This window comes from Cucumis sativus, unplaced genomic scaffold, assembly GCF_000004075.3.
Source record: "Cucumis sativus cultivar 9930 unplaced genomic scaffold, Cucumber_9930_V3 scaffold64, whole genome shotgun sequence".
Classification (NCBI taxonomy): Eukaryota; Viridiplantae; Streptophyta; class Magnoliopsida; order Cucurbitales; family Cucurbitaceae; genus Cucumis; species Cucumis sativus.
Window position 1 is genome coordinate 100,579 of NW_022279558.1, and position 16,309 is coordinate 116,887.

Sequence of the window (16,309 nt, forward strand, 5' to 3'; positions counted from 1 at the left end):
ACTAGAAGAAATTTGCTCTTTATTGTCAGTTTAGAACCGACATTAATGGCCTTCGGTGTCAGTTCGGAATTGACATCTATGCTAGCGTTATTAAAGGCCTTTAATGTCATTTTTGCTTTGATGTCAGTTTAAAAATGACATCAAATGCATCATTGATGGCCACTGATGTCGGTTTTAAATCAACATTTTTTATGGCGTAATTGTTGACCTTTACTGTTGGTTTTCCTTTAATGTCGTTTTTAAACCGACATCAAAGCCTTGTTTGTTTTTAATTTATTTATTTTAATTATTTTTCATGGTGTCGAAATCGACATTATTTGTTACGAATTACGACATGAAATGTTCGTCATCGAATATTAAAAAAGTATAAAAAATAATTGTTGCATGATTGCTAGCTGTCTACCACTCCATGGCAAACCTTATATATTACTTCCATATTTCACCTGCAAGGCAGAAGATCAACACCTACAAAACAAGCATACACTTCCACACATCCAATGGCAAACTAATACTATTTCTAGCTATATAGAATTCAAACCTACAAAACCAGCACATACACTTCCACACTTCGATGCAAACTAATAATATTTCTAGCTACAGAATTCAACACCTAAAAACCCAACATATATACATTTTTCCACACTTCCATAGCAAACCAATATTTCCATTTCACCTACAAGGAAGAAGATCAACACCTACAAAACAAGCATACACTTCCACACATCCAATGGCAAACTAATACTATTTCTAGCTATAGAATTCAACATGTAAGAAATCTACAAAACCAACACATACATTTCCACACTTCCATGGCAAACCAATATTTCCATTTCACCTACAAGGAAGATCAACCCCTACAAAACCAGCATACACTTCCACACATCCAATGGCAAACTAATACTATTTCTAGCTATAGAATTCAACATGGTAAGAGGCCACAAAACCAGCACATACACTTCCACGCTTCCATGGAAAACTACAAAAATACACTTTTCCACACTTTCATAATACTACAAAAATACACATATCAATCAAGTAAATAATATGTAAAGTATTAAAGTATGTGTACAACAAATTCCTCCACTAATACACACTTTCCACATAGTACTACAACAAATACACTCTAAAGTCAACACCTAAAACACTACAATACAACACTTATTCATAAACTACTACAAGCAGAAAACCTCAAAATTAAAGTATGTACAACAAGTAGTACTAGAATCTCGTAGCTTATATATTAAAACAATTAGTATTAGTACTAGTAACTTATATACTACAAAAAAAAGTGTAAAAGCTTACACAAATCGGCTAACAAAGCTTGCATATTTTGTTCGAATCTCGTCAATCTCCTCTTGCGTATATGCACTTTTTTGTATTAAACTACGTAAAAAGAAAGGTATGAAAAGACTAAGTTTAGATAATTTATGTAATTTGTAACATATAAAAAGTGAAAGTAGAAACTTACAAGGCTAGTGATGGGAGTACTAGAATTATGCACGAAACTTACAAGGCTAGTGATGGGAGTACTAGAATTATGCACGATTTCATGTATATACTTTTGGACATAATACCCACACCCAACCGAATCCAATTGACGAGGACACTACATGTATATAAATTACATACAAATTATTCTTATGTTTCATTGAAAATAATTATGTGTCAATGCAAATTACCTTTATAGGTTTCCATTTCGGATTTGACCGATAATGTTGTAAATCATGCTTAGCTTGCCATGTTTTTAATCCTCTATACATTTGGAAACATTAGAATTAGAAGACAATGAAGTCAAATAAGAAGTAAATCATAAGTCACATTTATGACTCCATGGATGTCTTCATTAACTTTACTTCGAAGAGAGTCCAAAACATAAACTGTTCGAAGATCGATGACATGCAACATCCAATGAAAACTACAATAAACATCTTCAATGTGAGTATACATTTAACCTCAATGAAAAACATAATAATGTGTTAATCTTATTTATTTACCCAGTATTATACGGAATTAGAACTATTTGTTCCAAGGTAGCCGCTTCTAACTGGTTGGCAAAATTTCTGGATCGGAGATCACGATCCTTGATATGTGATGTTATTTTTGCTTGGTCATAACAAAAAACTTGCTTCCACAATCACATTCATCCCAAAGATATCTAAGTAAAAGCAACCTTAGTTAAAAAGGAACAAAATAACTATAGCTATAGTTTTGGACATAAAGATGAGTAAAAGATGTTTACTTACGTAATGTATGCTATCCGCACATATAGCCTATTTCTACCATGCCGCAATAATGGAGCAAGTCCTAACGAGCTAAATAAATGAATTTGTTTTTACCGAAATTAGCTCGTTCATTAGGATGCGAACCATATCTACATCCTTCATGTTGTTCACGACATGTCCATATAAGAGCTTAATGGTTCCATTAACATTTATGTAATTTGAAGAATACAGACATCCTTTGGGGTTGAATGCTCCAAGCACAAACAAAATAATATCAAAACCTAAAATACAATCACAAATAAATATCAAAGCTTCAATAGCACATAAACAAGTCAACAAGGTCATTCAACAATATTACCTAATGCTTGATTTAAAGTCTCTATCTTGCCCTTCACTGGAATAGGTAAACTACAATCTCCTCCTGTGAGCAAGTCCACCAAGATTTTAACATTGGGACCACCATTGCTATCATCAAGTACGGTTGCTATTGCAACAATATTATTAATTGTTCCTATAGCCAATTTGCACGGTGTTTACTTTACAAGTATTAAAAGCATCATTAAGAACAATTTATCCTATAAACATTAAAATTTTAAAAGTGACAACAAAGTTAATTACCTTCACTTCTTCGTTCATAGGTGTGTTGCCCAAATCCTCATCGGCATAGAGATCTATGTTAACACTTCTGATGGACGATCTCAAGTGATTATGACCCTTTTTGTAACGTATGAAAATTCTTTGAACCTCCAGAAGAAGGCTCGAAAGGGCCTCTGTAGTCCACTCTCTTTCGTCCAATGTCTGATGAAGTAATGCCAGATTGGTATTCACGGGTTGAGTTGCCCTCTGTCTTGGTCTGCCCTGTGCTAGCCAAAGATGACGGCTGGGCACGCGATGGTTGCAATGGCTGGGCACGGTGGTGGCTATGGTGGTGGATTCGAAGATGATTGGACACGAGGGACTCTTGCGGCGGAAGCACGACGGCGACTGTGACTGGGAAAGACTTGAAGGAAGAGTTCTGGGCGACTGCGAATGGTCGAAGATGATTGAGCACAACAGAGGCGTTTCTCGATAGCCAAAGCACAATGGCGACTGGGAAAGACTTGAAGGAAGAGTCTTAGCCACGATGGCGATTGGGTTGAATTATGGGCACAAAGACGACGATGAGTTTTAGGTCATAGAATGAGAAGAGAAGGGAGAAGGAAATTCGAAATCGAGAGAGAAAATTTTGATAGGAATGGGTAAAGTAAGAGAGAGAGGGAAATTTAATTTTTACAACTTAAAAAAATTAAAAAAGAAATTAAAAAGGGGAAGGGTCTTTAATGTCAGTTTTCACATAATAAAAAAAATTTAAAAATTAAAAATGGAAATATCATTAATGTCGATTTAAAACCGACATTAATGATCCGTCTTTTCAGAAATGACATTAAAGCCAGATTTTCATTTTTTTCACCCGACACTAAAGCCCATATTTCTTCTAGTGAAGGAAAGGTTTAGGTTTCACTTTCAGACATACCAATTGTAGTCACGCATCAATAGTAAGAGCGAAAGTTAACCTATGAGATAATTAAACACTAATTCAACAAACCATTTAGAAATTTAAATCTGAAGGCATTTCAATCAAACTTTAGTAACACTGGGAGAAAAACCTAATTGTAGCCATTTTCATTTTTTAAAAAAATTAAACAAACTTTTTTAGTCCAAGCAAATAAGCTTATCAATCTTCAGATCAATTCCTCAACTATAAAATGTCAAATTGTATTGTTTTCTAAGAGTTGCTTAACAATTTCATCATTTTTTTATGCCTCCAAAAACAAAGATTTGGCATCAACTTTAGTGGACACCCCCTCCCAAACTACCTTCTATAAGCCTAAAAGACGGGATGAAGCCAACAAATATCGCCCTCCTCTTTCTACTACTACTAACTCATACAATGATACACTGTTGGAAAGGATTTTTGGAGGTTGGAGGAAATTTGGAAGAGAGAATTGAGATAAGAGGCTACTTGTGTTATTAGACACTTCTATTTTTTTGACTTAATACAAGTCGTAGGACATCCCTCTTATTTATCCTAGTTGTCACTCCTAAATGAATGGCTAGGATTTTGGCAACACATTCTTTATTTAACGGTTACAAATGACTCTCTAGAATATTCTTTACAATTACACTCATTTCTTATATTTTCTAAATGTATCTTCAATCTTCTCTAAATATCTCCTACAATTGATTTATCTAGAATATTGTAGTAATTAATACTTTATAGAAATTTGGCTTTTATTTGGGCTATGCCTAAATATTGTTAAACCCAAAATCAAGTTTATATTTCAACATCCTCTCTTAAACTTGATTTTGTTACTCCAAGCAGGTCTCTCAATTTTGTGAATTCTTCTTTTTTAAGAGGCTTAGTGAAAATGTTGGCTACCGGATCACGAGTCTTCACGCACTCTAACTATACTTCCTTTCTTCTGATGCACTCTCTAATATAATAATAATGTGTATCAATGTGCTTTATTCTGGTTGTGGAAAACTAGTTTTTGGCCAAAGCAATTGTTGATTTGTTATCTATGAAAACTTCTGGTTGGCTCTTCTTTTGGCAATATCATAACTCCTTTAATAGATTTCGCAACCAAATTACATGACAAACACATGAGGTAGCAACCACATATTATGCTTCACACGTAGAGAGAGTAACAATGGGTTGCTTCTTTGACATCCATGTGAAGGCAGTGTGCACACACATATGCACACACGCACACATGCACACGCATACACAAACACACACACATGTGCACACTCACACTCACACCCATCCTCACGACCACATGCGCACTCACACACGCACACCCACCCACACGGGTACACATGCACACGCACACACCCACACACGAACACACGCATGAGCGCATGCACACATCCACATACACATGCACACAAACACGCACGTCCACCCATACGGGCACATGCGCACTCACACACACGCACACCCACCTACACGGGCACACGCGCACTCGCACATGCGCGTACAAGCACACGTATACACACAAATACGCATGCACACACACGAACACATACGCACGCGCACACACGTGCACACACATGCACTCGCATTATTATTTTTTTCAGAATTTCATAATCTCAATTATGTTATTGAATTTCAAAATTAAAATATATCAACTTGTTCACTATCTTTATCTCAAAATAATATTAATGACTTGAATATCAAAATAATTAAATTATTATTTTAAAATTGAAAGAAACTCAACATTAAGAAATATCAACCTGTTCGTATACAAGCACACGCGCACACGAGCACACACAGACACACACACACGTGCACATGCGCACACACGGACACACGCACAAACACACGCGCATACACATGCACACGCTAGCGTACACGCACACTCACCCACACGCACACGCGCACGCACACATATGCACAAAGATGTGTAAATGAATTAAGATTAAAAAACAATTACAATAATTATGTTTAGGAGTAAAAATCATGTTCATTTGACTTAAAAACATTAATTAAATTATAATTTCTATCAATATTGGTTTAAGAGTGTCATTATTTCAATATAATGCGGTTTTATGCAATTTTACCAACAAAAAATAAGTCGAATATGGACCTGTAGATCCACACTCTTTGTCCTAAGAGATATAACAACTTTTCTATGAGTTATTTTAAAAAATGGAAAAACTATTTTTTCTTTTGAATTTTAGCAAATAACATTTTTTGCACGTGCATGGTATTTTACAAAATATCCACCTTCTCCAATTGTAATTATTTAGTTTCTACATTGTAATTAATTTATGTCATTTATCAGCTTTTAATTAATTTTTACTTGAAAAATATACATCAATCCATATTGCAACTTTTTTTTAATATCTTGTGACTCAACTAATTGATTCAATATTTTAATAACATTATTCAATCTTACTAATTTCAAAATAACCCAATTGAATTTGAATTTCAAAATAACAAAATTATTATTTTTCAGAATTTGAGAATCTCAACATAGATTTTGTATCAAAATAACCTTAATTGAATTCAAAATTAAAAAATATCAACTTGTTCGCTATTTTTATCTCAAAATAACATTAATGACTTAAACATCAAGATAACGAAATTATTATTTTAAAATTGGAAGAATCTCATCACTAAAAAATATCAACATGTTCGCACACGCACACACGCACGAACGCACACATACACATGCACGCAAGCACACTCGCACAGGTGCGCACGCACGCACTTTTGCACACACACACACACATACATATGCACGCACACCCATCCACAATTACCTACACACGCACGCGCACACGCACACACACACGAACACACGCGCACACACACATGTATAAAGATGTGTAAATAAATTAAAATTAAAAAATAATTAAATTAATTGTGTATAGAAAAACTTTTAAACCATATTCATTTGACTTAATAACATTAATTAAATAACAATTTTTATCAATATTGGTTGAAAAGTGTCATTAGTGTAATTATTTTAATATAATGGAGTTTTATCCAATTTTACCAACAAAAAACAAGTCGAATATGGACAAGTAGATCCACACTCTTTGTCATAAGAGATATAGCAACGTTTTTATGGGTCATTTTAAAAATGACAAAACTACTTTTTCTTTTGAATTTTAGCAAATAGCATTCTATCACGTGCATGGTATTTTCTAAAATACCAAAATATCCATCTTCTCCAACTGTAATTATTTTGTTTCTACTTTGTAATTAGTTTATGTTATGCATTTATCAACTTTTAATTATTTTTTTATCTGAAAAAGATACATAAACCTATATCATAAATTTTTTCTTAATATCTCGAGACTCAAGTAATTGATTCAAGATTTTCATAAATTTACTCAATCTTACAATTTCCAAAATAACCTAATGGAATTGAAATTTCAAAACAACCAAATTGAATTTCAAAATAACAGAATTATTATTTTTCAAAATTTCAAAATCTCAGATAGATTTTGTATTAAAATAACCTAAATTGAATTTCAAAATTAAAAAATATCAACTTGTTCGCTATCTTTTATCTCAAAATAACATTAATGACTTGAATATCAAGATAATAAAATTATTATTTTAAAATTGAGAGAAACTCAACATTAAAATATATCAACTTGTTCACACACAAGCACACACGGACACGGGCAAACGCGCACACACGTACACACGCACGTATGAGCGCACACACATCGACACACCCACACGCACAAGCACATACGCGTCCGCACACACACAGACACATAAGCACACACACAGACACACACACACGTGTGCACATCAGCACACAAACACGAATGCACACACGCATACACACACCCACCCACATGCACAAATGTGCACAAACGTACACCTGCACGCGCACACACTCGCACGCATACACACACGCACGAACACACACTCACACCCACACGCATACCCACACACCCACACGCACAAATGCACAAAACTGCGTAAATGAATTAAAGATAAGAAACAATTACATTACTTGTGTTTAAAAAGACTTTTAAACCATGTTCATTTGACTTAATAACATTAATTAAATTATAATTTTTATCAATATTGGTTGAAAAGTGTCATTAGTGTGATTATTTCAATATAATGCGATTTTATCCAATTTTACAAAAAAAAAAAAAAAACAAGTCGAATATGGACTAGTAGATTCACACTATTCATAAGAGATATAACAACGTTTTTATGGGTCAATTTAAAAAATGGCAAAACTATTTTTTTTTAAAATTTTAACATATAGCCTTATTGCACGTGCATGGTAATTTATAAAATATCAAAATATCCACTTTCTCCAACTGTAATTATTCCGTTTCTACGTTGTAATATATTTATGTTATGCATTTATCAGCTTTTAATTATTTTTTACCTGAAAAAGATACATCAACCCATGTCATAACTTTTTTCTTAATATCTCGAGACTCAACTAATTGGTTCAAGTTTTTATAACTTTATACAATCTTACTATTTTCAAAATAACCTAATTGAATTTGAATTTTAAAATAACCAAATTGAATTTCAAAATAACAAAATTATTATTTTTCAGAATTTTAAAATCGCAACGATAGATTTTGTATTGAAATAATCTTAATTGAATTTCAAAACTAAAAAGTATCAACTTGTTCACCATCTTTATCTCAAAATAACATTAATAGTTTGAATATAAAGATAACTAAATTATTATTTTAAAACTAGGAGAAAGTCTACATTAAAAAATATCAACTTGTTTGCACACAAGCACATGTGCACACCCACCCACACATGCACACGCACAAAATGTGCATACACGCAAACATGTACGCACACATGTGCACACACACATGTACGCACGTGTACACACACGTACACACGCGCGACAGCCACACACGAACATACGCACAAACGCACACACATACACGCACATGCGCATGCGCACGCACCCACACAAACTCACACACGCACAAAGATGTGTAAATGAATTAAAATTAAAAACAATTACACTAATTGTGTTTATAAAGACTTTTAAACCATGTTTATTTGACTTAAGAACATTAATTAAATTATAATTTCTATCACTATTGGTTTTAAAATGTCATTAGTGTATTTATTTCAATATAATGCGGTCTTATCCAATTTTACCAACAAAAAAACAAGTCGAATATGGACTAGTAGATTCACACTCTTTGTCATAAGAGATATAACAACATTTTTATGGATCATTTTGAAAAATGACAAACTACTTTTTCTTTTGAATTTTAGCAAATAGTATTTTTTGCACGTGCACGGTATTTTATAAAATACCAAAATATCCACATTCTTCAACTGTAATTATTTTGTTTCTACGTTGTAATTAATTTATGTTGTGTATTTATCAGCTTTTAATTATTTTTTACTTGAAAAAGATACATCAATCCATATTGCCACATCAATCCATACCAAAACGTTCCTAAGAAAGGATCATCTCACCCATAACTTTAAATTCTTCAAACACAATGCAATTAACTTAAAGCAGAACAAAACAAAACAAGAAATCTAACCAACAATAACAAAAAAAATAAACCTTAAGCCTTGATCCTTGCAGTCCATTGGGAGGTTCAGAACGGGACATGATCGAGAACAATCGATTCCGAGCTGCAGGTTTCGACATCGACAAAGAATTTCCAAGTAAATGAAAATTTTGGAAATGGGTAGTGAAGAAAAATAAGGTTGAGAGGATTTTGTTTGGTGAGTGGGAAAAACTCTAGCCAGTGGAAAGAGAATGGAAGAAATGGGGTTTAGTTTACACAGATTTTTCTTAATGATTGTTGGAAGAACAAAGAGATTGTGAGAAGGTTTAACGGCAACGACAATGGCAGAATGTTAAATCCCCGAAAAGACTAAATGGCCAATTGAGAGGAAGAAGGAAGAAAGAAATTCTCTTTCAAGCTAGGGAAAAGACAGAGGAATGGGAATTGAATTGTACGTTTGGTATGGCTATATGCAATTTTCTTGCTTCTTTATGGATATGTTGTACAAAGAGTAGAACGATGACATGGTTCACTTTGTTTCTCTCTTTACAAAGTAACCAATGACTTAAAAGAAAGACATTGAACAACAAATGACCAATAGAAAACAATATACTCAAGAAACAATAAAAAAAATGCAGAAATTAAAAATGAAATTGGAAGTAGGAAAAAAATGGAAGGAAGAAAAATACCCCAAAAGTTCTAAATGCAATATGATCATAACAAACATGTCTCACTGTGAACAAATCGAACAAGCTCTATAACGAATTTTGTAGTGGGATTCCGACTCATAGAAGCCGGCTCCAGGCTTGCACAACGAATGACCAATACAAAATAAGATCCAGTAAAAAGAAAGGCCCAACTAAAGTGAAATTAGAAGACACACACGTCCTATATTAAGGTAGAGTCAAGGTAATTTAGAAAAATTCATTACCGGACAACTACCTCAAAATTACCCGAACTTATAAACTATACAATTATTTTTTCCTGATGTTCCAAAACACTTGCCAACTGAAATTTTCTTTTGACAAATATGCAATGGGTTTCTTGAAATTGAATGCTCAATCCAGAAATTGAAAATGAAATTGGAAGTAGAAAAAAAATGGAAGGAAGAAAAATACCCCAACAGTTATAAATGCAATGTGAACATAACAAGTTGTATCATCATGAACAAATTGAACAATCCCCAAAACAGATTTTGCAATGGGATTCTGACTCCAACAAATTGCATCCATGTTGACCAAAACTTTCCGAACAAAGGATTCAGCTTCCCATCAACATGCATCACAAACCTATAACTTTAAATTCTTCAAAAACAATGGAATTAAATCAAGGCAGAAAAAAACACAACAAGAATTCTAACCAACGATAACAAAAAAATCCACCTTAACCCTTAATCATTGTCGTCCAATGGGAGGTTCAACATTGGACATGATTGAGAACTATTGGTTCCCAGCCGCAAGTTTCGGCATCGACAAAGATTCTCCGAGGGAAATGAAGATTTTGGAAATTGGTAGTGAAGAAAAATAAGGTTGAAAGAATTTTGTTTGGGGAGTTGACAAAATTGTAAACCGAACCCCATGTGTTTCATTTTTCTCCTCATCGGCCAGAATTTTGTCAACTCCCCAAACAAAATCCTGGCCGATGAGGAGAAAAATGAAACACATGGGGTTCGGTTTACAATGATTTTTCTTAATGATTGTTGGAAGAACAAAGAGATTTAAGGGTAACAAAAAGAATGGAAGAATGTTAAATCCCAAAAGACTAAATGGCCAATTGAATGCTTAAGGAAGTTTGATTTGCCTGTTTTAGCAGTTTTTTTGCTTTTTTATGTAAATGTTGTAGAAAGAGTAGAACAAGGACATAATTCACTTTTTTTTCTCTTTACAAAGTAACCAATGACTTAAAAGAAAGACATTGCACACTAAATGCCCATTAGAAAACAATATACATCGAAAAGAATAAAAAATATGCAAAAATTCAAAATGAAAGTGCAAGCAGAACAAAACGGACTTGATTCACCATGAACAGATAGAACAAGCTCCAAAACGGATTTTGAGTAGAATTTCGTCTCAGATTTGCAGTCTCCAGGTTTTCCAAAACGTTCCTAAGAAAGAATCAGCACAACCCACAACTTTAAATTCTTCAAAAACAATGAAATTAACTCAAAGCAGAAAAAAAAAAGACAAAAACTCTAACCAACGATAACAAAAAAATAAACCTTAACCTTTGATCCTTGCAATCCATTTGGGGGTTCAGCACTGGACTTGATCGAGAACAATCAGCTCCCAGCCGCAGGTTTCTGCATGGACGATGATTTTTCGAGGAGGGAAATCAAATTTTTGGAAATGGGTAGTAAAGAAAAATAAGGTTGAAAAGATTTTGTTTGGAGAGTGGGCAAAATTCTAGCTGGTGAGGAGAAAAGAAAAGACATGGGGTTCAGATTCGAGGGATTTTTCTTAATGATTGTTGGAAGAACAAAGAGATTGTGAGGAGATTTAAGGGTATCGCCACGAATGGCAAAATGTTAAATCACAAAAGACTATTGTTTTCTTGCTTCTTTATGGAAATGTTGTAGAAAGAGTAGAACGATGACATGGTTCACTTTGTTTTTCTATTTACAAAATAACCATTGACTTAAAAGGAAAGAATTTGCACCACAAATGACCATTAGAAAACAATATACATAAGAAAGAATAAAAAATACGCAGAAATTGAAAATGAAATTGAAAGTTGAAAATAAATGGAAGGAAGAAAAATACTCCAAAAGTTCCAAATGCATTACGATCAAGAGAAATTTGTATCAACATGAACTGATCGAATAAGCTCCAAAATGATTTTGCAGTGGGATTCCGACTCAGATAAGCAGTCTCCAGTCTTGCCAAAACGTTCCTAACAAAGGATCATCACACCCATAACTTTAAATTCTTAAAAAACAATGGAATTGACTCAAAGCAGAAGAAAACGAAAGAAAAACTCTAACCAACGATAAGAAGAAAATAAACCTTCACCCTTGATCCTTCCAATCCATTTGGGGGTTCAGCACTGGACATGATCGAGAACAATCAGTTTCCAGCTGCAAGTTTAGGCATGGACGAATATCTTCCAAGAAGGGAAACGAATTTTAGCGAAGTTTGATCTACCTGTTAGCAGTGTTCTTGTTTTTGTACGGAAATGTTGTAGAAAGAGTAGAACGATGAAATAAATCACTTTGTTTTTCTCTTTACAAAGTAACCAATGACTTAAGAAGAAGACATTGCACAACAAATGACCAATAGAAAATGATACGCAATAGAAAAGAATAAAAAAGAAAACAATATGCATTTTTGTTTTCAAATTCTTGGTCAAATCGCAATTCAGAAATGAAATTTGGTTCATTATCGACGATAATATGGTGAACTAAATAACATAAGTTTCAGAGTCATGGGAGAATAATAGCCTTGCTAATTGCTCAAACTCTGAATGTGAAGGCTTTTCCCATGTGAAGGAACCCAAAGAACCAGCCAAAGCAGCATGCTTCTTCCCAATGCAAGAACATTCAGTGTATCTTCTGATTATGTCCTGAATGCAGTAGGAAAAATGATATGAAGTTGTAATTCAAGCTAAGGTTTTGTTGCATAAACCAAAAACTTAGATGGATAAAACACAAAATGCATCATGTTCCTACCTTATGCCTACTACATTGCTAACAATACACTTACTGCACTCTCAGAGAAGGAACCAGAAATGGTTCTTGATGATCTGTTAAAATCTTTTGATGAAAATGTAATTAGTGCAAAGAGCGTTGATGATTCTAAAACAGAGGCACCTCATGCTAACTCGGATGTGCAATGCTTCTCTGAAGATGAAAAAGTAAATGAAGTTTCGAAAGATGATGATTTTGTGGAGATTTCTGCTGAGGAAATCAATGAATCTGACAAATCTTCTCTGCCTACTGAAGACTTGGATGTTACTGAAGTTCACAAATCGAGCATTGCAGAAGAATTTGGTATGGAATTTGAATCTCAACAAAATGAGTCTACCTGTGAATTGGAACATAAAATTGAAGAAGATGTTGAAGAAGAAAACACACGTGAATAACTCTGCTGAAGAACTGTCTCTTCCCCACGAAAATGTGGAAGAAGAAACTGAAGTTGATGGAGATGATGCCTTGAGCAGTGATGAAGAATCTTTGGAAGTGAAAGACGATCAAGATGAAAATGATCAGATCCCACAACCGGAAATGTAGCATCAGATGCTGACATTGAAGGAGACAAGAAGGAAACAAAAATGGAGAAAAGTTCCGTTCAAGCTGAAGAAGATGATACAATTATCAATAAGTCCACGGAGGAGTTCCCCGAGAATGTTTCTGATGATTTGGTTGATGTCAAGATCCAATGGAAAATGGAAGAAGAAACTCTTCCTAAAGACATAATTGTCGAAGCTATCGACTCACAACCAGAAATCCCAAATGCCATTGTTCAATGTGAGGAAGCTTTGGTGGAAATCACTATCACATCCTCCAACAACAATGCAGTTCAATCATTGGCAAACCAATTCCCTAGGCCAACAATAGAAGCCAAATCTCCCGTTGAAGAACAAACCATTAGTTTGCTAATGGACAACCCAGATGCTGAGGAAGAAGAAGCTGAAAAAGAACAGAACAAAGCAAAGTTCATTCAGTTAGTGGTGAAGAATGATAATACTAGCCTAAGGCAGCTGAGGAAGTTGTTCAAGGAAAAACTCCAACTTAACCATAAGAAGATGGAAAATAATAACATCAACACAATAAGTTGTTGGAGGTGGCGTGAAAGTGAGAACTGCTTTACAACCAGTGCCGGAAAACAGAATGACCGTGCATTAAAAGTCTAGAAAGAGAGAGCATTGTGCATGGTTCAAACTGTGGTTTGCCTCATGTTATTGATTTTGTGTTTGTTTTATTCTTTCCATGATGTATTTTGAGAGGAGGGAAAAATGAGGTAAATGATTAATTTGTCTGAATTTTTGTTCATCAGTTCAATAATAAAAATGCTAGTAGTTTGTGTTTAAAAAAAAACAATACACTTACTGCAGCACCAAGATACAGGTTGTAGCCAAATTTCAGGAAAAAAATATATTCAGATTTTTGCATATCGAGAATTTGGTGAAACGCACCTTGAGTTTATTTACTCAACTAATCCACGAGAATTTGTGATATGAACACTCTTGGCAGAGGTCCATTGACTCCATCACCATCATCAGCAGCATTAGAAATGGAGGGAGGTGAAAACCAAAATGCTTTCAACTTTTTGGCTGGGAATGATAATTCTTCTTTTTGAGTATATCCAAAATACAGGTAAAATCTTGCTAATGAGTCAATCCCACGCCCATCCATCTAGTTCATCACAGAATACAAACACAACTTCAACATTAGTTACAGTAAAGAATTGATTGTTGACTCAACCAACATCAAGCAGCTTTTTTTATTTAACAATGTTGACTCAACTTAATTAGTATGCATTGTACAATAGAAGTAGAAGGCATTGTACAAATGAAGTAGAGTACATTGTACAATAGAAGTAGAAGGCATTGTACAAATGAAGTAGAGTACTATTACAACTTCAACCATAATTATGTTCTACAGCCCAGCATTAGAAATTGAATAAAGAACCTTTCTTCACCTTTACCTAAAATACTAGCCTTTGTGTCCTCTCCACTTGATTTCTACTTTGGAATCATATTATTGTTAAACCATTTAATCACCCAAAAGCTTAAGCTGATGGGTTAAGATAAATTTTATATTGTATCACCTAGAATTCACTTCACTTTTGAACATAAGGACCTCCTCAACTATCTACTCACTTTTGAACATACAACCTTGATAGAACACAGATGTGGTGTTTCTATTATATTGATATTTGAAACTCAATGTTACAATAAAAAGAAAATTACATAGAAATTACAAACAACAAACAAAGAAACCCTCCTACTCCAAAACACAAATAAACAAAATTAAAAATACTACAATTAAAACCAAAAAAGGATCATGAGCCTTCTGCTTCCCCTATCTCTCATGGAGTATTGCAGGCCCTTCCTTTTACTAAAAACTGCCTGCCCTTTCCCATCTCCCTCTCGTTCATTTAACTTCCTGTTTTAGATAACTGTCATCTTTTTTAAGTAACTATTGTTAGTTCCTAAAGTGCCTTATTTTTCTTTCTTCTATTATAAGTAAATAACAATGGTGGCCTAACAGACCTCCTAAACTATTCACTCTAGACCATGTTAAATCACCAATTCATCCAAAAACTTATGAGGTAAATGTAATATTATATCTTCTAACCATTGTCAACTTAAATTTGCTTTTGACCATAAGCAGTGGGTTTGCTGAAATTGAATGATGAATCCATAAAATAAAAATGAAGTTGAAAGTAGAAAAAATGGAAGGAAGAAAAATACCCCAAAAGTTCTAAAAGCAATATGATCATAACAAATAATGGAAGGAAAAATTTTGGCCGGTGGGGAGAAAAGGGAAGACATGGGGTTCGGTTTACAGGGATTTTTCTTAATAATTGCTGGAAGAACAAAGAGGTTTGTGAGGAGATTTAAGGGTAACCACAAGAATGGCAGAATGTTAAATCCCAAAAGACTAAATGGTCAATCGAATGTTTTAGGCAGTTTGATCTTTAGCTGTTTTCTTGCTACTTTATGGAAATGTTGTAGAAAGAGTAGAACGATGACATAGTTCACTTTGTTTCTTTACGTACAAAATAACCATTGACTTAAATCAAAGACATTGCACCACAAATTACCATTAGAAAACAATATATAATAGAAAGTATAAAAAATATGCAGAAATTGAAAATGAAATTGGAAGTAGAAGAAAAAATGGAAGGAAGAAAAATACCCCCAAAGTTCCAAGTACAATATGATCATAACCAATTTGTATAACCATGAAAAGATCGAACAAGCTCCAAAATGGATTTTACAGTGCGATTCCAACTCACATAAGCAGTCTCTAGGAATGCCAAACCGTTTCTAAGAAAGGATCATCACAACCCATAACTTTAAATTCTTCAAAACAATGCAATGAAATCAGAGCAGAA

The 16,309-nt window shown here is 33.9% G+C and overlaps 2 long non-coding RNA genes across 2 annotated transcripts; both read right to left on the bottom strand.

Moving 5' to 3' along the window:
• Window positions 1–1,337: 1,337 nt before the first annotated feature.
• Window positions 1,338–3,681, bottom strand: LOC116406080. Its single transcript, XR_004219145.1, has 5 exons — window positions 2,841–3,681; window positions 2,581–2,643; window positions 1,680–2,155; window positions 1,531–1,606; window positions 1,338–1,383 (listed from the first exon to the last, which is right to left on the bottom strand). It is a non-coding gene; the product is annotated as an uncharacterized LOC116406080 (long non-coding RNA).
• Window positions 3,682–10,997: 7,316 nt separating this feature from the next.
• Window positions 10,998–12,200, bottom strand: LOC116406084. The gene is made up of 3 exons (XR_004219147.1): window positions 12,011–12,200; window positions 11,476–11,550; window positions 10,998–11,355 (listed from the first exon to the last, which is right to left on the bottom strand). It is a non-coding gene; the product is annotated as an uncharacterized LOC116406084 (long non-coding RNA).
• Between the last annotated feature and the right edge of the window lie 4,109 nt (window positions 12,201–16,309).